Source organism: Lepidochelys olivacea (genome assembly GCF_965140295.1).
Source record: "Lepidochelys olivacea isolate rLepOli2 genome assembly, chromosome: 2".
NCBI classification, from domain to species: domain Eukaryota; kingdom Metazoa; phylum Chordata; order Testudines; family Cheloniidae; genus Lepidochelys; species Lepidochelys olivacea.
Window position 1 is genome coordinate 133,208,749 of NC_140412.1, and position 20,083 is coordinate 133,228,831.

At 40.2% G+C, this 20,083-nt stretch overlaps 1 protein-coding gene across 3 annotated transcripts in view; it reads left to right on the forward strand.

The window, feature by feature from the left end:
• CDH18 (cadherin 18) overlaps positions 1 to 20,083 on the forward strand; it is an 849,773-nt gene that overhangs the window by 548,807 nt on the left and 280,883 nt on the right. The window contains exon 1 of one of the 3 annotated variants that reach the window (XM_084618630.1): positions 10,543 to 10,616. The exons of the other annotated variants lie outside the window; for them this stretch is intronic. The gene's annotated coding sequence lies outside the window, so the exon portion shown is untranslated. Of the gene's footprint in view, positions 1 to 10,542; positions 10,617 to 20,083 lie in introns of those variants that run through there. 3 annotated transcript variants of the gene reach the window in all.

Below are 20,083 nucleotides of genomic sequence, written 5' to 3' on the forward strand. Positions count from 1 at the left end.
TCTACCACCTCCCTAGGTAACGCATTCCAGTGTTTCACCACCCTCTTAGTGAAAAAGTTTTTCCTAATATCCAATCTAAACCTCCCCCACTGCAACTTGAGACCATTACTCCTTGTTCTGTCATCTGCTACCATTGAGAACAGTCTAGAGCCATCCTCTTTGGAACCCCCTTTCAGGTAGTTGAAAGCAGCTATCAAATCCCCCCTCATTCTTCTCTTCTGCAGGCTAAACAATCCCAGCTCCCTCAGCCTCTCCTCATAAGTCATATGTTCCAGACCCCTAATCATTTTTGTTGCCCTTCGCTGGACTCTCTCCAATTTATCCACATCCTTCTTGAAGTGTGGGGCCCAAAACTAGACACAGTACTCCAGATGAGGCCTCACCAATGTCGAATAGAGGGGAACGATCACGTCCCTCGATCTGCTCGCTATGCCCCTACTTATACATCCCAAAATGCCATTGGCCTTCTTGGCAACAAGGCCACACTGCTGACTCATATCCAGCTTCTCGTCCACTGTCACCCCTAGGTCCTTTTCCGCAGAACTGCTGCCTAGCCATTCGGTCCCTTGTCTGTAGCTGTGCATTGGGTTCTTCCGTCCTAAGTGCAGGACCCTGCACTTATCCTTATTGAACTTCATCAGATTTCTTTTGGCCCAATCCTCCAATTTGTCTAGGTCCTTCTGTATCCTATCCCTCCCCTCCAGCGTATCTACCACTCCTCCCAGTTTAGTATCATCTGCAAATTTGCTGAGAGTGCAATCCACACCATCCTCCAGATCATTTATGAAGATATTGAACAAAACCGGCCTCAGGACCGACCCTTGGGGCACTCCACTTGATACCAGCTGCCAACTAGACATGGAGCCATTGATCACTACCTGTTGAGCCCGACAATCTAGCCAACTTTCTACCCACCTTATAATGCATTCATCCAGCCCATACTTCCTTAACTTGCTGACAAGAATACTGTGGAAGACCGTGTCAAAAGCTTTGCTAAAGTCAAGAAACATCCAAACTACCAACTTTCTTTGACTCTTTAGAAATATGTTTTATGGAGACTGCTTTTGATCCTTCGATTTTAAAATAGTTTCCATATGTCCCACTAAAGACTGTCTTCCTTGCTGGTATAGAACATTATTTCCCATTGATTTTAGTAAGACTGCTTTCAAAGTAAGGCACTATTCAGTATGGGGGGGGGGGGCAGAATCAGGATCTTATGTTATCCGTATTGTTTTTCCCTCACTTGGTAAAATGACTCAACTGTTACTTCAGTTTTACATCTATGTAAGAGAGACATAGGGAATAAGAGCACACGTGTGCACACACACACACACACACACACACACACACACACACACACCCCGCCTCTGGTGTGGGCTACCCATACCTACAGGAGAGAGTGAGCTCTCTGTGCTCACATAGTTCCTTTCTCCTGGAGCAGTTGGTGAAGATGGAAACTGGATTGAGATTTGTTTCCAGATCCCTGATGCATTGAGCAGCAGAGCTAAGTCACTCCAGGGGAACCCAGAAAAAGCAGCAGTTTTGTCTCAGAGGTGTGTCTCCAAGGTACAGTGCCTCTAGGCATGTACTCCTGGGGTAGAGCTGTCTACTCACTGCCCTTTGTTCAGGACAATGCCTTAAAGCACAATCTAGCCATAAAGGTTTCCAGCTGTGATCTGACCTTTCAAAAATAATTACTATAGACACCTGATGATTTGATGATGAGTTGGGTATTTTTACTGGATTTCAAAGCAAGAGACTAAGAACAAATCTCCATGGGGGAAAAACGCTGCAAGTTATCTGATCTACTTAGTGTCATGTACAACCATATTTCAGTGAGGTAGCCATGCAGTATGGGGAAACAATGTGGTACAAACAGGAGTGATTTAATAAAATTAAGAAATGAAAAATGTAGGATGAATATCGTGAAAAAAAAAATCCAGTCAGTGAGCTCTGGCAGGGACATAATGGAAGTCTCCTTACAGGGACATTTGAATCTGGAAAAGAAAAACACTTTAAAATGTATTATTATAAATCACATCACTCCAGACCACCTTAGAAAATAAACTATGAAGTGTTTACAGCATAGTCTAGAGAACACCTTCTATATATGCCAGAAAAATTGAGTTATTGATAGGTCTTTTCTAATGCTAACTTCCATGATCGTATCACTGATGATAAATGATTTCACAATGAAGTTACATAAATGGATTTGACACTATGTCAAGTGAAACTCAGCAATTTCAAATGAAACTCACTTTGAATTTTTGTTAAAATGAATCCAAAATCTTAAAGCAAAACATTGCAGAGAGAACCAAAGAAAATATTTACGCAAACACCTGAGAAACAAAACTACTCGGTTTCATACAGATCTAGTTGTTGTTTTTTGCTTACTTCATCTAAATAGTTGATGAATATCATGTAAGTTTCAATGTAAATAATCCAAAGAACATAGCAAAACACAGAATATCAGAGTCTTTTCTAATAGGAAAATCAGAAACAAAAACAAGGCTTCACAATGTAGACATTAGTCTTCTAGGCAAATTTGCCAATCTCTGTATCCTTCAGTGGCATTATTGTTGTTGGAAAAATCCTGTGTGTGATAGTGCAGGTATGAAAGGGAAGAAGTTTTATTCTAAAGAAGAGGAAGCAGACAGCTTTGACCACTTCATTTGGATTACCAATAATGTTCATGGTATGGTGTCCTTTCCTCATCAGTACCATGTCCCACTTGTAGCACAACCTTTTCCTCAGACTCATAGATTTTAAGGCCAGAAGGGACCATTGTGGTCCTCTAGTCTGACCTCCTGCACATTGCAGGTCACAGAACCTCACTCACCCACTCCTATAATAGACCCATAACCTCTGGCTGAGTTACTGAAGTCCTCAAATCATGTTTTAAAGACCTCACATTACAGAGAATCCACCATTTACACTAGTTTTAAACCTGCAAGTGACCTGTGCCCCATGCTCCAGGAGAAGGTAAAGAATCCCCAAGGTCTCTGCCAATCTGACTCAGGGGAAAACTCTTTCCTGACCCCATATATGATAATTAGTTAGACCCTGAGCATTTTGGCAATACCCATCAACCAAACACCTGGGAAAGAATGATGGTAACTCAAAGCCCTCCCCATCTAGTGTCTCATCATGGGTGATTAGGGATATTTGCGACTAGCAGTCACAGACCACCTACATGCCATTGTAGGCAGTCTTATCATGTCATTCCCTCCATAAAATTATCAAGCTCAGTCTTGAAGCCATTCAGGTTTTTGGCCCACACTGCTTCCCTTGGAAGGCTGTTCCAGAACTTCATTCCTTTGATGGTTAGAAATCTTTGTCTAATTTCAAGCCTAAATTTGTTGATGGCCAGTTTTTATCCATTTGTTCTTGTGTCAACATTGGCACTTAATTTAAATAACTACTTCCCTTCCCTGGTATTTATCCCTCTGATGTATTTATAAAGAGCAATCTTATCTCTCCTTAGCCTTCTTGTTAAATCTTTAAATCTCCTCTCCTAACATAAGTTTTCCATTCCTCTGATTGTCCTAGTAGCCCTTCTCTGCAACTGTTCCAGTTTGAATTTCTTAAACATGGGAGACCAGAACTGCATACAGCATTTCAGATGAGGTCTCACTAGTGCCTTGTATGATGGTACTAACACTTCCCTATCTCTACTGGAAATACCTTGCCTGATACATTCTAGGATTGCATTAGCCTTTTTTCATGGCTGCATCACATTGCAGTCATCCTGTCATCAACCAAAACACACAGGTCTTTTTCCTCCTCTGTCTCTTCCAACTTATAAGTCCCTTGTTTACAGCAAAAAATCTACTTGTTAGTCCCTAAATAGTTACACTTTGCACTATTACATTTCATCCCATTTCTATTACTCCAGTTTTCAAGGTCATGCAGATCTTCTTGTTTGATATTCCAGTTCTCCTCTGTATTGGGAATACTACCCAACTATGGGTCATATGCATATGTTATTAGCACACTCCCACTATTTGTGCTGTGGTCCATTAATAAAAATGTTAAATAAGGTCCTAAGACTGATTCCTGAGGAACTCCATTAGTAATCTCCCTCCAGCCTGATAGTTCACCTTTCAGTAAGACCTCTTGTAGTCTCCTCTCTAACCAGATCCTTATCCACCTTTCAATTCTCATATTAGTCCCCAGAATCTCCAATTTAACTAATAACTTTCCATGTGGAACTGTATCAAATGCCTTACTCAAATCCAGATGGATTAGATCTACTGCATTTCCTTTTTTCTAAGAAATCAGTTATCAGAGACATATCATCTACATATTTTTGTGGACTAAGGAGTTGTACATCCAAGGCTATGGACTAAAATCAGCCAAGAGTCCATGTTCAACAAGTGGGTGGACTCTAGTTGTAGAAAATGTGCACCCTCTGATGGAGCGGTTGTAGGCCAGGGATGCCCCAAAATTGAGTGAGCACTGGCTGTGGAAGGGGCTGTTGTGTGTCTGAGTTAATGACTCAAGACTGTCAAACAGGCTCAATTGGAATGCTTTAATCAAAGATTATCAATCAGAGATTAGTACAGCACTATACAGAATATGGAAATAAATAGATACATTACACCCTTTGTTGTCACACCAAGAGCTGGCTCTGTGTCTCTCCTTCACTGTATCTGAAGGGACACGCAGTTTCCATTCCCCCAGTAAGTTCCCATACCATTGTTGTCATATAAGGTTGTACACAAAGAAGACTTCTTTGTCAAAGAAACACATGTTGTTATATCATTTCTATACATTCTCAGTTTACCGGATTTAAGTGTGAAGGCATGATTATTTACAGCTCAGAGGACTAACAATTCTTCAAGTTAATATCTCTGTGGGTCCTTCTTACCCCACAATCATTCTTCCCTGTTGATTCTCTGTTGAAACAACAAAAAACATCTGCTGTAATAATCATCCCTTATTAGTTTCCCAAGTCTATGCATATGTAAGCTTATAGATATGTTAAGGAGATGGGTTCCAACGGTTTCTGAAGTTTTATAGACATGAAGGCACCCAAGATCGTTAAAATACAGCATATAATGCATAAAATTCCTGAATAGGGTTACTTGTTGGTCAAGGACCCATGTTCTGGGCCTTAGAACTCAGACATACTCTTTGTTGAAGTTAAATATTCTAAAGAATAGTTAAGATATAAATGAATCAAATATACAGAAAGAACTAAAAGGGTTAATATTTGCTAACAGATATAAACAGGGCATAGTTAGGGAATACACAGATACATTATATCCTTATCAATGTCTATTGCTGGGGGAGCTGCTGTTCAGTTCCTGGTGGATTTGAAGCTGCCCACTCATGGTAGAAACCCCAAGGGAGTGCAGGCATCAGGAATGCCAGCTGCCTTTCTTCAAGCTTGAGTGAGATAACATCAGAGCATGCAAGGGGATAGGCTGGAGGAGTAAATTTTAATTTAAAACTCTCTGCACCTGCTTCAGTGAATCTGGCCTTATATATTTATTTCTGTGGATGATATGTCATCACTCTGAAACATCACCAATAAAACATTATACTACAAGAGCAGTATGGTGAGATAAAACAGGACAAGATGTCATTGCACCCAGATGTTTGGTACCAAAAAGTCCATGACAAGATGACATAGACCTGTTAAAAAAAACAGTCCCCTTTAGTTACATAGTCTAGTTCTTAGTTTTTCCCTGGTGTGCATTTCTTTATCTCTTAAGTCTGTCTATCCATATTTTTATTTTTAAGATTCCATACAAATCATCTTCTAACAGTCTTAACACTAATTCATTCATCATCTCATCATTTGGGGAACATTCACTGAAGGACACTGTTTGAAATTTAGATTTCATTCTCAATTTTATCTCTTAGTTTTTCTGGTTTCGGAAAGACCATATGCTGGAACTAATGTCAACTCTAGTTATAAGTATTCATTGAAACTACACCATTTAGCAAACTTAGGGAATTGGTAGTAAGATCCCATGGGAAGAAAGTCTAAGGAGAAAACCAGTTTGATAGGTGGTAATTTTTCAAAGACATTATTAAGGTCACAAGAGCAAACTATCCCACTGTGTATGAAAGACAGCAAGAGAGCATCCTGGCTTAACTATGCAATAACCAATGATCTGAAACTCAAAAAAGAGTCCTACAAAAAGGGGAAGTTAGGTCAAATTACAAAGGATGAATATTAAAAAAAAACCCATAACAACCACAAACACATAGGGATAAAATTAGAAAAGCCAAGGCACAAAATAAGATTAAATTAGCTAGACTTAAAGGGTAACAAGAAAACATTCTATAAATACATTAGAAGAAAGAGGAAGACAAGGACAGAATAGCCCCATACTCAGTGAGGAGTTAAAGACAATAACAGAAAATGTGGAAATGGCAGAAGTGCTAAATGCCTTTTCTATTTCAAAAAGAAAAGGAGTACTTGTGGCACCTTAGAGACTAACCAATTTATTTGAGCAGAAGCTTTTGAGAGCTACAGCTCATTTCATCGGATGCATACTGTGGAAAGTGTAGAAGATCTTTTTATATACACAAAGCATGAAAAAATACCTCCCCCCCACCTCACTCTCCTGCTGGTAATAGCTTATCTAAAGTGATCACTCTCCTTACAATGTGTATGATAATCAAGTTGGGTCATTTCCAGCACACATCCAGGTTTTCTCCCCCCCCCACACACACACAAACCCACTCTGTGGCCTGTCTCCCAAGATTTGTGAGAGTGTTGGGTCATCCTTCAGGGAGTGGCTAAGTCATTATGCAAGGTAACCTATTTCCCCTTGTTCCCCCCCCCCCCAAGACGTTCTTGTTAAACCCTGGATTTGTGCTGGAAATGGCCCACCTTGATTATCATACACATTGTAAGGAGAGTGGTCACTTTAGATAAGCTATTACCAGCAGGAGAGTGGGGAGGGGGGAAGTATTTTTTCGTGCTTTGTATAAAAAGATCTTCTACATTTTCCATAGTATGCATCCGATGAAGTGAGCTGTAGCTCACGAAAGCTTATGCTCAAATAAATTGGTTAGTCTCTAAGGTGCCACAAGTACTTCTTTCCTTTTTGCGAATACATACTAACATGGCTGTTACTCTGAAACTTTTCTATTTCAGTTTTCACAAAAAAAAGTTAGTAGTGATCCGAAAACTAACATAGTGAACGCCAATGAAACTGAGGAAGGATTTGAGGATAAAATAGGGAAAGACAAAGTTAAAAATTACTAAGATGTCTTCAAGTTGTCAGGCCTGATGAAATACATCCAACAATACTCAAGGAGCTGACTGGGCCATTAGCAATTATCTTCAAAAACTTATGGAAAATGGAGGAGATTCCAGAGCACTGGAAGAGGGCAAACACATTGCCAATCTATAAAAACAGTAATAAGGACAACCCAGGGAATTACAGATCAGCCATCTTAACTTCAGTACCTGAAAAAATAATGAAGCAAATCAAGCAATCAATTTGCAAACACCTAGAAGATAATAAGGTGGTAAGTAACAGTTAGCATTTATTTTTCAAGAACAAATCATGTAACACCAACCTAATAGCTTTCTTTGACTGGGTAACAAGCCTTGTGGATAAGATGGAAGCAGTAGATGTGGTATAACTTGACTTTAGTAAGGCTTTTGATACTGTCTTTATGTGCATAAACACACTATGGAAATATAGCCAAAATAGAGCTATTATAAGATGGGTGCATAAGTGGTTAGAAAACCATTCCCGAGAGCATATTTATCAGTGGTTCACAATCAAGCTGGAGGGGTATATTGAGTGAGGTCCCGCAAGGATCGGTTCTGGGTCTGGTTCTGTTCAATATCTTCATAAATGATTTAGACAATGGCACAGAGAGTACACTTATAAAGTTTGTGGATGATAGCAAGCTGGGTGGGGTTACAAGTGCTTGGAGTATAGCTTCAAAATGATCTAGACAAACTGGAGAAATGGTCTAAAGTAAACAGGATGAAAGTCAATAAGGACAAATACAAAGTACTCCACTTAGGAAGGAACAATCAGTTGCTGGTATGCAAAATGGGAAAAGACTGCCTAGGAAGGAGGAATATAAAAAGGGATCTGGGGCTTATAGTGGATCACAGGCTAAATATGAGTCAGCAATGTAACACTGTTGCAAAAGAAAAAGGAGCACTGTTCTGGGATATATTCACAGGATTGTTGTAGCAAGACACAAAAAATACTTCTTACATTTTATTCCGCACTATAAGGCCTGAGCTGGAGTATTATATCCAGTTCTGGGCACCATATTTCAGGAAAGATGTGGACAAATTCGAGAAAGTCTAGAGGAGAGCAACAACATGATTAACAGTCTGGAAAACATGACCTCTGAGGGACAATTGGGAAAAAAAAAAAAAGGTTTCTTTAGTCTGGAAAAGAGAAGACTGAGGGGTGACATGCTAACAGTTTTCAAGTACATACAAGGTTGTTACAAGGAGGAGGGTGAAAAATTTCTTCTCGTTAACCTCTGACGCTAGGAAAAGAAGCAATGGGCTTAAATTGCAACAAGGGAGGTTTAGGTTGGACATAAGGAAAAACTTCCTAACTGTCAGGGTAGTTAAGCACTGGAACAAATCGCCTAGGAAGGTTGTGGAATCTCCATCATGGAAGGTTTTTAAGAACAGGTTAGACAAACACCTGTCAGAATGGTCTAATTATTACTTAGCCCTGTCTTGAATGCAGGGGACTGCATAAGATGACCTGTTGAGATCCTTTCCAGTCCTACACTTCTGATTCTGTGATTTGGTATCTGGAAGAGTAGAGAGTATTCTACTAATGGCAGGCACTTAGGCCTTCTGTTCTTCCAGTTCAATGTCATTCTTTGTCGTTCCAAATATCTGCACTATTGTGACTCTCTCCCTAGCAATCATGGGTCCTCCGAACACAATACATCAGGTCTTCATTGTTTCTTTTACTATATGTTACCACCAAAATTAGTCACACAGCCACACAGTAACAATTTAAACAGCACCCTTTCAATCGCATATTTGAACAGTAAAATCCAGAAAAAGGTTTCATACAGGTAGGGACAGGATAGTCTTGTGAAAATCACTGGACTGACACTCAGTTCCTAGCTCTGCCACAATCTGAGCAAGTCACTAATGTCACTATGATTCAGTTCCCCATATATTAAATGGCTATAACATTTTCCTACATCATGGGATGTTGTGAGGATGAATAAATTAATGTTTGGGAGGTGTCCAAGTTATATGTTGAGGAGAAAGTTATAAATATATAGCCCCTCTTGGAGTGAAGAATCCACACAGTATTACAAAAAAGTATTTGCTCAATCACTTACACTAACTTACACAATATTCATTTAGAAAGTTTATACAGCAGAAGATTCAATAAAAATAGTTGTTTGTTTGCTCTTTTGTTTGGGTTTTGTTTTAAATAGAAAATATGTCACCGTTATGCTAATGCTGCTGTTTTATTTACTATAATACTAAGCACTGCCAATTATATGTTTAACTTTCAATATTATTTTTACAAACATTATATAATTATTTCTGGAGCTGGCCAGAAAATGGGATTTTTTTCTCATGTGAATTTTCCTATGGGAAATAAGTTTTCAGATTTTCCTGCTGTGGAAAAAAAAAATGCCACACTTTCTGTTTTTCAAGTTTTGTCAGTTGGAAAACAGTAAAACTGCTGAAAGTGTTACTTTCTTAGGAAAAAAAGGAATACTTTCACTTTTAAGTGTTAACAAAGGGGGGAGGAAGGTTAAACATAAAAAAGGTTAAAAATAAAAAGGGCAAGAAAATGACACTTTTAAAAACAGAAGTGTTACTTTCTCTAACTTCTTACCATTTGAAATTTTTGTATCACTTTTTTTTTTCTTGGGAGGGGAAAGTTTATTATTAGCATTATTATTTATTATTATTGTAAAAAGAACAAAAGTGATTATTACAAAAAAATTCCATAAACTTTTCAAAAATATCAAAACATGTCAAGGGATTTTCCCTGAAATATTTATTTTGAAGTTTTTGTTTAAAATATTGATAAACCCCCTTTTTCCAATGGGGAAAAAAAACAACCTTTTTCTATGAAAAATTGTCAGATTCTTTCTGAATTACAATATAAAGGCTCAAACATAACATGAGGACGAAGTAAATAATACTCTTCTTACCACAAACAATTTAGACAACAGGCTAGGACATGTAATGCAGAGAAGGCAGCTTCAGTTTCACAAACTCTGCTCGGTCTTACAATCAACTCACACATAATTCCCCCACCAGGCGTAACCTAATGCCAGGTGGGAACAAAATGAGCCACCTTTTCTAAATGACCAGCACTAATCTAGTCTGGGTTTATCACATTCTAGACTTTGCTATTACATCATCACACCATATCTGTGTAAGGGCCCCAGTTTGGCACTGCCAAGCTACTTCTTATCTCAGCTGACGTAATGTCCCTTGCCATTTGCAGAAACACTGCTTTCTCAGATGTAATATTTCACCAAATTATCTCCGCATATGGATTGTTGGTTCACTTGCCATCATGTCACGATTAGCATTCCATGGAGAGTCACAGATTCCAAGGCTAGAAAGGACCGTTGCGATCATCTAGTCTGACCTCATGAACTCATAACTTTAACTCCAGGTAAGAACTGAGATCCTGATATGTTGGGTATTTCTAATAGAAGCCTTGTATATATTTACTGCATCACAAGGGAAGATGTGTTCTAGCATAAGGGTGTCCACAAGGCTCTAAATGTTGGCTCTTGAGCAGGACAGTGTTAAGAAAATTTGGATTAGGTTATTAATTGAAAAAGTGCTCCCTAAACCATGTTTCTAAGCTGAAATGTTGTGGCCTTCAGAACTCCTTACCACTTGTACTCCTATTGCCTCAGGCTCTAGTGCGTAGCCTATGAGCAGCTACTCTCCTGTCTCTGCTGCAGCAGGTCAGCAGCTCAACTCCCTCTCTGGCTGCTTGCTGCATTGCAGAGAAAGGAGACTACTCCATAGCCTCCTGTGCTACTGGATTACATCTACACTGTAGCAGGGGGTAGCCTCCCAGCCCAGGTAGACAGACTTATGTTAGTGGGGCTTGCTCTAGCATGGAAAAAACAAACAAACAAACAAAAGCTATAGCTCTGAGGTTGTGGCTTGGGCTAGCCACATAAACTCCAGCCCACCCTGCCCTCTGGATCTGACCGTGGATGCTTACCCCAAGCTCCCTTCCGTGCTGCCATGTCCGCACAGCTATTGTTAATGTGCTAGCTTGAGCCCTGTTAGCACAAGTTGGTCTGTCTGGGCTTGGAAGCTTGCTGCCAGATGCACTGGAGTCTCAGGGGAGCAGGATAGGAATTATCTGGCCTTGCTTGAGCCAAGGGGACTGCATAGCAAAGGATGGGTACCCACTATCACCAGCATCAAGGGCAGTTCAGCAGATGTGGGAAACAGATGGGAGAAGATGAGAACCAATAACCAGTTATTGCCCTAGAACTGGCTGGAAAATGGAAATCCTTTCCTACAAAACAAGTTTCTGAATGTTTTCCCATCTCAAACTGGGGCAAAAAGTCAAAAAGCACAAACTGTTTTTTGTGGGAAGGGATTTCAAGAAAAAAATCATCACAGAACAAAAATGGAATTTTTCAGCTTGTTGGCTGTTTGTTTTTTGTGTGGGGGGATGGGTGGGCTGCCCAGTTCCCTGGCTGGCCACCGTCCCATGCTGCTTGGGAAGGCAGCTAACCAAGCAGCTTGGCAATCCAGGAATCAGCTATCTGGGGCGCTGGCTAGCCAGGCAGTGAACAAGCACTGTGAGCCTCATAGCCTGGAGACTCCCAGGTCCTCTGTAGTCCAACTGGCAGTCTGCTGGAGAGCCTGGGAGCCATGGGAAGCCTGGTAAGGGATCTGCAGGTGGTTTCTCTTCCCCCAGTACTACCTGAATGGTGCTACTACAGCAGGTCAGGTAATCTGCCCCACAGTACTGATTGATTGTGGCCACATGGTTCCTTCTGCTCTCCAGCTGAAAATGCCTAGACAGCCTGCTGCTTTCTAGGGTTTTAATTTTTTGATTTAAAGTGACTGAATTAAGACTTGCTTGAAAGAGTTTAATAAGTAACACCTTGTTTCTGCCGTTGTTCTCTATCACCATTAGATATAAAATGACCTAGGTGATTTGATTTTAAATGGCTGATCTGGAGTTCGAAAAGTGAAAATCTTGTTTGGCAATTTACCAAAAACAAAAAAGAAAGATAGGGAACATGATTGTGTTTTGTGTTACACCAACATAAATCAGGAGGAATTCTGTCAGAGTTACTGGAAGGACACCAATATAAAACTGTTGTGAGATCAAAATAAGCACAGGAAATTAATCTACTTGTAATGCTACTGAAAGGATTTCGGAAACTGGCTTGAATCATCCTTCACAGTGGGCATCTGTACAGTATATATGCTCACCAGTTCATGTACTTGCTTCTTCTCTTCAGCTCTCTTCTCACCCTTTATCTTTCATGGAGGATAGTAGACGCTAAATTGAGAGAGATTATTGCTGTCAAGATAATGCTGGTCATGTCCAAAAGACATTGATACCTTTTTTACATGTGCCCTATGAATGTAAATGTAGTTCACAATTTTTAGATTGTTCTATCTCTCTCCTCGACCTTGATAGAGGAGGGGGCTGAGGTGGGGGGAGAACGACACCACCACATCAAACAGTACCACAATTTCTTTTAATCCAATCTGGACAATTCTTTCAGGCTTTGTGGCAATACCAACAGAATGAGATCAATTAATTATATTTTCCCATCAACACTGCTTGTCCTTGTCAGCCATGGCCCTCTTTCCCTCATATCTCTTTTCTGTCTTATGTAAAGTGGTGGTGGTTGTTATAAATTTACTTGTTGTTATTAGTTTAAAATACAAAATTCTAGGACAGAAGATTATTTAGATTTATAAGTGTTGGTTTCATTCTAACTTGGAGATCTGAGGCTAATTAATTGCTTTCACTTACTTTGTACCTCTAAAGATGTTTGGTATTTCTTGAAGGAGCACCAGCAAGTTACTGAACGTGCTGAATTTCCACAGCATTCAGTCATGACGTTATACATCTTGGATGGCTCTTAAAGAATAGATTAGTACAAGCTATCCACTTATTTACCTTTGTATTGCTATTAATGTTTTCTCATGTGTTACATTGAAAATTACTGTCTGGTGTCATGGCTCCAATTATATTACACATAATAATCAACCTTGCTAATTGAATAGCCTTAGAAGACCCCTAGTAAAGTTGAATAACTTCCAAATGTGGGTGTACATGCATTTTGATAACACATGTTTTCCTTAGTAATGTCATGTTTATCTCAATCACCTCTAGCAAAGTGCTGGGAATGCTTATTCTTAGGTTTTGAATGTATTATGGCGTTCTTTGAAGAACCATCTCTATCAATGCACAGTGGCAGTTATTACCAGGGTGAATGCAGATAGATGCAACACTATGTCTTGAAATGCTTTCTTGTGATAGAAAATATTTTTAAAAGGAGCTACTATGTGGTGGTGACCTGTTTTGACAAAATGGAGAATTTGAAATCTGAGCCTTTTCTTCTTTAATTCATTCAGGGATAAATTCATCCCTGATGTAACTCCATTGTCTTCAGTGGGTTTACATCCGGGGTGGATTGTAGCTAAATATGTAAAAAGAAAGCAGCGAGCTTGTTTCTGTAAGGTACAAAACCAAACCAAACAACACACAAAGAAACAAATCTACCCGGTATAATAAGTACAAATAAGTCATGTGCCTATTTAAACTAATATATGGCTAGGGCCCTATCAAATTCATGGTCCATTTTGGTCAATTCCATGGTCACAGGATTTTTTAAATAGTAAATTTCACTGTGTTGTAATTGTAGGGATCCTGACACAAAAAGGAGTTGGGGGGGGGGGTTGCAAGGTTATTGTAGGAGATGGGGTTGCGGTACTGCTACCCTTACTTCTGTGCTGCTCATGGTGGCAGAAACTGCCTTCAGAGCTGGGCAGCTGGAGAGCGGTGGCTGCTGGCCGGGAGCCCAGCTCTGGAGCCCCACCAGCAGCAGCGCAGAAGTAAGGAGGGCATGCTGTGGTGTTGCCACCCTTACTTCTCTGCTGCTGCCTGCAGAGCTGGGCCCTCAGTCAGCAGCTGCCACTCTCTGGCTGCCCAGCTCTGCAGGCAGCAGTGCAGAAATAAGGATGGCATGGAATGGTATTACCACCCTTACTTCTGTGCTGCTGCTGTGTGCTGGCGGGGCGCTGCATTCAGAGCTGGGCTCCCAGCCAGCAGCCGCCACTCTCCGGCTGTCCAGTTCTGAAGGCAGCACAGAAGTAAGGGTGGCGATACCACAATCCCGCCCCCCAAAATAACCTTGTGACTTGCCCCTGCAACTTCCTTTTGGGTCAGGACCACCAATTTGAGAAATGCTGGTCTCCCCCTAGGAAATCTGTGTAGTATAGAGTAAAGGCACACAAAAGACCAGTTTTCACAGCCCGTGACACATTGTTCATGGCCGTGAATTTGGTAGGACCCTATAAATGGCCATATTCTAATACCTGTGCTTGGTTCTAGCTGGTAATTTGAGCTTCCCTTCATGGATGCCTCAGTGAAGCTACAGATGCCTCAGTGAAGCTACAGATGAAGGGGATTATGGGGAGCCAAGCAATTAGACTCTAAGTTTAATTAAAAGATTTAAAAAAACCCTTTATAAGTTAGACAATAAGAATTGGGGGGAAAGGCAGCATAGTAAATATTTGGCTTATGCTTCCAAAAATGCAGTTTATGTATGATAAGCACACATTATTTCTTACTGGTATTCTCAGAAAGGAATGAATTTCTCATTAGAACAAATAGCTGTATGCTAATTCATCTCCCATTTATGGCAATGAAAAAGTGCAGGGCAGTGAAGGAAAAACTGTCAAGTTCAGCTATATGGCTCTGTGCCTTCAAGCAAATGCCATATGTAGGTAGCATTTGAAAATTATAGGGCATAAAATGACCATCCCCCCCTTTTTTTTTTTTTTGTTCATAGCATAGTAAGATCACTAAGATCATTATACTGTTGTTGGAGCTTAAAAATTGAAGCTTTTAGGTCCCTGCTAGGTGCATGCATTCCCTAAAGTGCTGCTCTTGTTTCTATGCTTAGACTACAGTCACTCAGTTGGATTCCAGCTATGTGCCAAAGCAAGAAGATTAATTAGGCTTTCAGTGCTTTGGCTTTTCAAGTAGCCACGGGGGAGGGGGAGGGAAGGAATATTTAAAGTGTAAAAAATCACAAGGAAATCATTTCTGATGATCACTTTTCTGAGCAAATGCTTACCAATTGAAACTTACTTGAGAATATAGTTTACAAGTAATCAATATTAGTCAAAAATGTTATTTCCAGTACAAAAACATGTAGAAGACAAGTGTGTGGGTACAGGACTGGAGTTATCATATGTTGCAGGCCTTCAATGTTGAGGACTTCTTTCATCCATATGGATCCCAAAGCGTTTATGCATTTTGCTAAATGATATAAATAGTTTGTCCATCAGTCTAGTCTAATCATTTTACCCGCTACCAAAACTGAAAGAATTATGGAGTGTAACATAGCAGCTGATAACAAATGCACAGAAACACTATGCAAGAGCTTAGGACAGGAAGTAACAATATCATATCCAATCAAAACGTCACATTGTAATTAGATGAGCACATAAGGATGGTTATTGGCCTCCTCTTGCAAAAATTGCTGTGGGCTTCTTACATGCCCCAAGTATAATAACTGGGTCTCTAGGGTAATAGTCAAGATGACTTCTGTTTTAAATCACACCTAAAAGACAGCTTCTTCAATAGCACAGTGCCCACATCAGCAATTATTCAGTTATGTCAGGTACTGATATTATAACTTCTATAGCATTATCAATACTAGTTCCTGGAGCAGTTGGGTATGTAGGTCAGGCCCAGTATGTTTACCTTCTGAGAACTAACAAAATCACTTCTTGAGATGATATAGCTGCACTGTTTCAAGTTGTAAATGTTGGGAGATTTCTTTATGATGGATTTTGCACCATTGCAATGCACTGTGGTTCTCCCACAGGGGCTAGCCACATACATTTATATTGGGATTGTGAGGCAGGTTCCCCAAAACAAAGTGAGTCACAGGCACTATTTATGGTAAACAAAAAGATAATAGCTTTAGTTGGTTAGAAATATACAGAAGGGGAGTTACAGTGCTCAGCTCCCTGAGGCGGGGAGTGAGGAATTTAAAGACTAATCCTGTTGCCAATAGCACTACCTCCCCTTAATTATACAACCTAAAAAAACCCCCAAAAACTTGCCATAATTTGTGTGGCAGTAAGTTGCTTCTAGTTCCCCTAGTGGCTCATTATAGTATCAATGGGAAAACAGACCATAACTCTTAGATCTCTCCTACCATTTCAAGAAGCAATAACAAGAGTAAAAGTAATAAAGACAATATTAATAACTTCTTTCAGTGTAAGGCTGTTGGATTTTTTTTAAAAATGTATACTGTTTATTTTCTTTTCTCCCCCAAAGATATCTTTAGCGTGGTGCTAATCAAAACAGATTTATTCCAACTGTGATATTAAACCCAGAAGGAGAGAACAGTGGGGTTTTTTTTAAAGCATCTACAGTTATACTCATTTCCCTTCTTCCTTTCATCTTTCGGTGATGATGATGTTAGTTAGTATAATTGGTCTTGTGTGTTCCAAGGAAGAAGAAAACCAGACTCTGAGTGCCTATTTCTTCTCAACAAGCAGGTTCCACCATGACTCACCCTACTCAACATTCTCTGCAAAAGGGACAAATTAAATATTCTAGGAGCAGTTTGCATGTGTTTACTGTTAAAAGCCACTGTAGATGAATGTGGTAGCGCAACCCAGGTAATCACCAGAAGGAGAGAAAAGAATATTAAACATGTATGAAAAAGTGCAGGACAGAAGGAAATTTTGAAACAGCTGGACAGCACTTTTTCAAGAGTCAAAATATAACCGTTATATTTTGACTCTCTTGAAAAAGTGCTGTCCAGCTGTTTCAAAATTTCCTTCAGCCCTGCAGGAACAGGAGAGGTTTTGTTTTGTTTTTGTTGTAACAGGCACTCTTTGTTGTTCAGTGAAATCCTCTGCAGAATTGCTGGAATTATAAGACTGCAGGATTATCAATGCACTGTAGAGGGAACTACACGTATCTCATTTTAACACAGAAGGGTTTTTTTTTTTCTATTTTATATGTTATTCTGGAGGCCAAACTTGGTGCTCCAGCTCCACATCTGATCTCTTATGATAGTCTTCAAAGGCAATCAATTTGACATCTCCTATGTTTTCAAAGTGTCATTAAAATGAGCATCTTAAAGTTTGTGCCCAACTTGCTGCCACTTCATGATTTTTCTTCAGTTTGCACTTTTTCATACATGTTTAATATTCTTTTCTCTCCTTCTGATGATTACCTGGGTTGCACTAGCAGGGGAGAGAGCTTCAATGCTTCTCTTCACCTAACAGCTACCTTGGTTATCCCCACTTGATGCTTTCACGCAGGAGAGGGGTCATGACATGGCTTACAGTCCCTGCTATTATCTGTGACAGTGGCAGATCAGGCAGGGAGGCTCAGAGTCCTGCTACACCCCCGCTGGTAACTCATAGACTCTGCCTTCCCATTCAGTTCTCTTCCAATTCTGCAAACAGCCTGGGGAGAGACTAGAAAACCAGTGTCACCTTGCTACACATTGTTTACCTTTCAGAGCTTCATGCTGTGGTGATTGTGATCGTTGGATTTCATTTGCCCTAAAACAATATGGGGAACCACAAAGGGGAGACACCATCCCAGCTTTTATCCTTCAGCCTCTTCTAGGAGTCCTAGAGAGGTGAATAGACACCCTTCTGGCTGTTCCTCTGCTCTTATCACACGCTCTTATAGGACCTGTGTACACATGAATTCCCCTAAGTTGGCATTACTGTGATGTCACCATGCTGATATGTAAAATTAATGTGAATTTCACTATCAACACAGACATGCAACTGACTGGACACTAGCTACTTAGATTGTATAAACTCCTTGGAGGAGAAACATCTTTTTAATTTTACATGTGTCCTGATCCCTAATAGAGGCCTCCATGTACTGCTGCAATACAAATAAATATCTAATGCAAAAATAAGACTGAAAAATAGAGCGCACCACATTTTATTTGACCACTTGCAATTTCTGTATGGTAAGGTTACATGTAAAAATAGTAGGTCAGAGACTTTCATATAGAAATGAAGAAAGATCTAGAGAAAAAAGTTTTTGGTTAAAGCACTGAAATGGAACTTAGGAAAGCATGGGTCTAGGCTGAGTTCCACAACAGACTTCCTCTATGACCTTGGGCAGATCACTCAATCACTGTGTCTTCATTTCCCACATATGAAATGGAGATAATACTCTTTCTCCCACCCTTTTATTGTCTTGTCTATTAAGATTGGAAACTTTTGAGGGCAGCTACTGTCTCTTAATACATGTATGAACAACATAATGAGGCACTAATCTCAGTGGTGGCCTCCTAGTGCTACCACAATATTAATAATAAAATGACATTTTGAAATTGATAGTGTTCCTTTAAAATCCTTTCCTCATTATGGTTGGTGGGGTTATCAGAACTTATTTGAAAATGTCACTAGCTTTTTACTCAGCATTGCCAATCTCAGGAGATCAAAAATCATGAGTCAGACCTTAAATGCAATTTACTACTATATCATTAATAATAACATATGTATTTATTAATATTATTAGTGCAATGTTAATAAACATGTACATTTTAATGTTGTTATTAATTGATAATGTTATATCTGAATAAAATAGTGGGGGTTTTGGTCTGTCTTTAGATTTTTGAGCTCTCCCTTAGTGTGTGTGTGTGTGTGTGTGAGAGAGAGAGAGAGAGAGAGATTTGGCCCATGCTTCAGGTGCTCTTACCCCACGTCTTCCCATCCACTGCCCAGAAATTAATTTTGCCCCAACTTTCAAATCAGTTCTGCCCCCCGCAGCCCTTCTTTCCATCAGTTCACCCCCATGTTTTCTCAGCCACACTTCTGCTCCTCTTGGTGTTCTTCACTTCTCTCTTCCAGTCTTTTGGGTTGGGGGCTGCAATGGGGTCACCTCTCCCCCTTCCAGATTTGCGGGGGGTGTCAGCTCCAGGAATTCTTTAGTTCACTACTCCCCCTCTCCTTCCATGAGCATGGCTTTGGGATTATGAGGTGGGGGGAAGGGGAAACTGCTTTTCCCATAGCAGCTGTGATTGGTTGCTCTACCCCAGGAGGCAGGCAACTGGGACAGGCATTCAAGGCTCAAATTCGCTAGAGGGCTGGAGTTTCTCTCTTCATCTTCAGACTGGGCTCTAGCCACAGCTAAAATCCCGTCACTGCAAAAAAATCATGAGAGTTGGCAACAGTGATGTTACAAAACTGTCATCATTTCCCTAAGTTTTGACAAGCTTTACAGACTGCATGGAGAACTGAAAATGGAACAACTGTAGGTGTAACATTGTAAGGAAGGTATGCTTCAATGTGGTGACATCTATAATGTATCAGAAGTGAGGAATGATTAAGAGTTTTATCTGCATCTCTTTTTAAATTTTTAATTAAATTAACACCATCTGATATTTTGTAATGGAGCTTACTAGAAACTGTAAATGCTTCTTCATACTAGGTTAATAAATGTGTGACTCACACATGAATGCTAGTAAGAGTCAACTGAACTTTATTTGTTTACCCCAGTCAGCTGACATGGGTATGGGTTACTAGCCCTGTCACGTGACTGGAGTCAGGCTCACTGGCTCCAGTGGTTACTGTACCCTTCAGTACACAGCAGTTGTCACACATGAATGTCAGAAAGTCAGTGCTTTCTTCTATTTGCACCAGCAGAAGAAGAGCTGGCCTATGCATGACAGTGGGGTGTTTACTCCAAGACCTACTGTTCCGGGCGGTTCTCAGTCAATGCCACTCCGGCTGAGGACTGTGTGACAGGAGAATAATACAGTAGGCCCAGACTACCCATCCAAACAGATATATCACAGCTGCCATCACTGCCTCCACAGGGGAGAGGGACAGTTGCTGTCACCACTGAAGCTCCCATGC